This window comes from Gadus morhua, chromosome 1, assembly GCF_902167405.1.
Source record: "Gadus morhua chromosome 1, gadMor3.0, whole genome shotgun sequence".
Lineage (NCBI taxonomy): Eukaryota > Metazoa > Chordata > Actinopteri > Gadiformes > Gadidae > Gadus > Gadus morhua.
Genome location: NC_044048.1, coordinates 25611038 through 25614655, shown reverse-complemented (window position 1 = coordinate 25614655; position 3618 = coordinate 25611038). Strand labels below are relative to the sequence as shown.

Here is a 3618-nt window from a genome sequence, read left to right as displayed (position 1 = left end):
ATTATTGATGAACGACCTGTGGGCTTACATTAACCAGAAAAACAACATTAATTAAAGTCTCAAACTTGCATGCAAAAAAAAGTAAAAACAATGCACTTCGCAAATCGACCATTAAAGAATAAATAAATAACAAATTGGGGGGGGGGGGGACGATCCACGTCCCGGAGGAAAAGTGCCAATGTTCACCAAACTGAATGCATGAATTTTCTGTGTGACGCGAGCAGCAGTCCACCAGAGAAGCATGGGTGCTTTCTTTCTCCACACACATTATTGATTGGCGGTCTCTGGAGGAGGAACCAACAGCGTTCCAACAGCCCAGAGACACAAACAAATAACTCGCCGGAGTAACACACTTTCCCCCCTCCGAGATAAAGCAAGGACCGGCAACAAAAATCTGCAGATAATTTTTGGCACATTGCGTTAAAAAACAACAACCGTATCGCGCTCGCGTCTTCGCGTTTGTAAAGCAGTGGGAAAGCGTGCAGTGCAAAAGTCCGCGTGTGCTGCGCTGCAGCGAGAGCCTGTGACCATGAGCAGTGCCACAGCGCCCACTATTTCAGCACACGGGAATATTATTTCACAAGACTTGGAACGGCTCAATAAAAGTTGCTATTCCTTCGACAACTTTTTTTCCCCTCCTTTGACTTTCGGAAATGAATCTGCGCTTTTATACAAACTCCCCGACCGAAACAGAAAACAACAAATTACAAGCTCGTGCTCGCTTTTTGCAATGGCAATGCTTTTTTTTCTCCTGCATCCATATAGTTTCTACTAAAAACAGCCTCGGTGTTTTACATCACACGCGAAACTTGTTGGCGCTGGGAACCAGAGAAGCCCGGACTGCAGCACGCAGCGAAAAGAAGCGCAGGCACCGGGTCTGGGACTCATTCTAGCGACACAGTTCCCGGGAAGAGTAAAAAGTTATCTCACTGGACGAACAATCTACCCCTTGAGGATATGACAAATGATAAGTATATGTTGGTGATGTGCCCGGGAGTTGGAGCCGGCGGCTGAAAGCGTAATAAGGGAAAAAGAAGACCTACTTTTGGCCAGTTTTCTCGCCCTCGCCTTGGATCTCATCTTGTCGGCTTGTAGATTCCTCTCGTCGTCCTCCGTGAGCCCAGAAGCAGCAACAACACTATCTTCATCTCACGAGCATTGTCAGTTTGGACACCTTCGCACATGCGCACAGGCCATTCAATCTGACACCCTCGTTGGGGCCAAAAAACTTTCCAATGTATTCATCATCATCACTTTTTGTCCTATCGTCTCCCCTTTAGATCACTTATCTCTTTCCCTCCTCCTCCTCCTCCTCCTCCTCCTCCTCCTCCTCCTCCCTCCCTCTCTCTCCACACCATCTCACCCTCCTCCCCCTCCCCTTACCCCCGTCCCCAATTCAACCACCGCCATTGCCACAGCCAGCACCTCCGTCTTGGATTTTACCCCTTTAAGAGGGACACGACTTGGTGCAGCACCCTGCGGGGTCCGGTCCGGCCGGGGACACCACCAGGTAGGCCTACACGGGGCGGCTCAAGGTCGCGATTCACACGTTCTGTTTTTGATACTTTTGTACGTTGTTGTAGCGAACATGTTAACCTATTCGACATTGAATTGGAAGTAACACAAATCGTGAAGTTCAAAGTGAAATGTCTAGGCCTCTATGAAGTCTAACGACTGTTACGTTATTAGTTGGCTAAGATCATGATTATGTTTTTGTCGTTTGTCTTCGACATATTTTTTGTTTAGTAGCATTTGTACCTCAGACGATGTGTTTCTGTAAATGTTTATCTGAAGCAGCATTTGATCTTGAACCGCATTTCGCTAAAGGCCTATAGCCCTGAAATTAACTACTTTCAGTTTATGTTCTCGTGAGTTGGGTTTCTCATCGGCTGGTTTAAATGGGCTCGGATTACAAGCGGTATACGAACGGTCCTGACTCGCAGACGTACAGAGGGGGTATCGCGTTGGACTGTCGATGTGTTCCTTATTGTGGTGTGTGTCTCTTAATGTGAAAACACCCTGCGTTTCCCCAGGACAAGCACGGACCAGCAGCCGCTGACGGAGCAGCACAGAGCAGACCAGAGCCACCAAAGGACCCGGCCGGGCTGCTTCTCGCCTATTAAAACAGTGGTAACAGCAACAGCAGCAGCCATGTATTTGATCACCGCCATCCATTGACACGATTGGTTGGTTTGACGTTGGATTGATATAACAGGTATACATCCCTTTTTCAAGACGAATAGATGTTGCTTTTCTAATGTATTAACGACCACTGCAGTGCACCTGTTTGTGTGGGCACGCACGCTGTGAGTGCGTGAGAGCAGGCTGGTCATATGGAGCAGTGAGCCGTTGCAGTTATGGATATGTCAAATTAAGGCCTGCTTTCCTTCAACTGGTTTTAGTGGTACAATTATTTGTGTTAGCTTTTCTGATTGTCTTAAATAGGCCTACCACATATTCTCCTTTAAATTGGTTTTCCTACGGAGAAGGCAATTTGGGCTTTTTATAATGTTATCTAAATATAAACAATCGTTGCACGCAGTATTTATTTATTATGGTTACAAAAAAGTGTAGCCCATATTATTTGATAAAAAATATTACTTTAAAAAGAAATGAAATAACAACTGTATTATAAGGCAATTCTTTTTTGCATTAGTGTTATTTGTATTAGTATTGATATGTTTGTTTTATTATTAAATGTTTGAATAATATTTATTTTGTATTGTTTTTTCTCTTGACTGAATCAGCTTAAGGAAGAGCGTATATGACAGTATATCGTTATTAACGTTTTCTTCTTTTGATTTGTAATAATTGTGAGGGACAAACTTTATATTGGGGTAGGTCATAGGTCGCTCGTAGGTGACTGGTAGTATTCATTGTGCCCGTAGCTGAGCGAGGGCCCATAGCCTGACACCATATGGGAATGGTTTCCGTACGGACTAAAGGAATAAATGCGGCACTGTGTGGCGGTTTTTAATTCGTTTCGTTTGGGATAGTTTGGGAAAGTTGTAGATATCACCCTAGATTTACATCATGAAATTGATAGAAGCTCTAAAGTGTAGGCCTACATCTTTTTACATTAGGCCCATTGATAACAAAAGGTAGGTCTACTCATAAATTATAATAATATGTAGTATTATTACTATTATTAATAATAATATAAGCGTGTAAATTATCATTATGTAGGCTATACATATATTATTATCATGTAAATAGGCCTATGTATTTTTATTATTATAGCGAAACTATGAATATGATTACGATGCAATATGAATGTATTATGTTTTTATGAATTTAAATTCCATAATACTTTACAGGAAGGACACAGACACTTCTGTTTATCTAATGGTTATCTAGAGATTACAAAAAAATATTTATTATAAACATACACTACCTGAGTTCAATAAATATGTCTCGAGTTGCTGTCATGGGACATTTTCCCACGAGTCGACGTAAAATGAACCCATCATTATGAATCAATAATCAACAGTAATGTCCCCGCAGCAGGCCTATATCTATCAGTATTAGCGAGTTGGTTTAGACGTCACGAGGCGAGCAGGTCAAGGCTGTTAACACGTGAGCTTTATTACTGCCGTCGATGGACGTAAAGCTGCGTTC

General features: G+C 42.7%; 1 long non-coding RNA gene across 1 annotated transcript; it reads left to right on the top strand.

Annotated features, from left to right (window-relative positions):
* Nucleotides 1-242: 242 nt before the first annotated feature.
* LOC115539736 (uncharacterized) lies at nt 243-2711 on the top strand. Its single transcript, XR_003976026.1, has 3 exons — nt 243-1160; nt 1281-1510; nt 2034-2711. It is a non-coding gene; the product is annotated as an uncharacterized LOC115539736 (long non-coding RNA).
* The last annotated feature ends 907 nt before the right edge of the window (nt 2712-3618 follow it).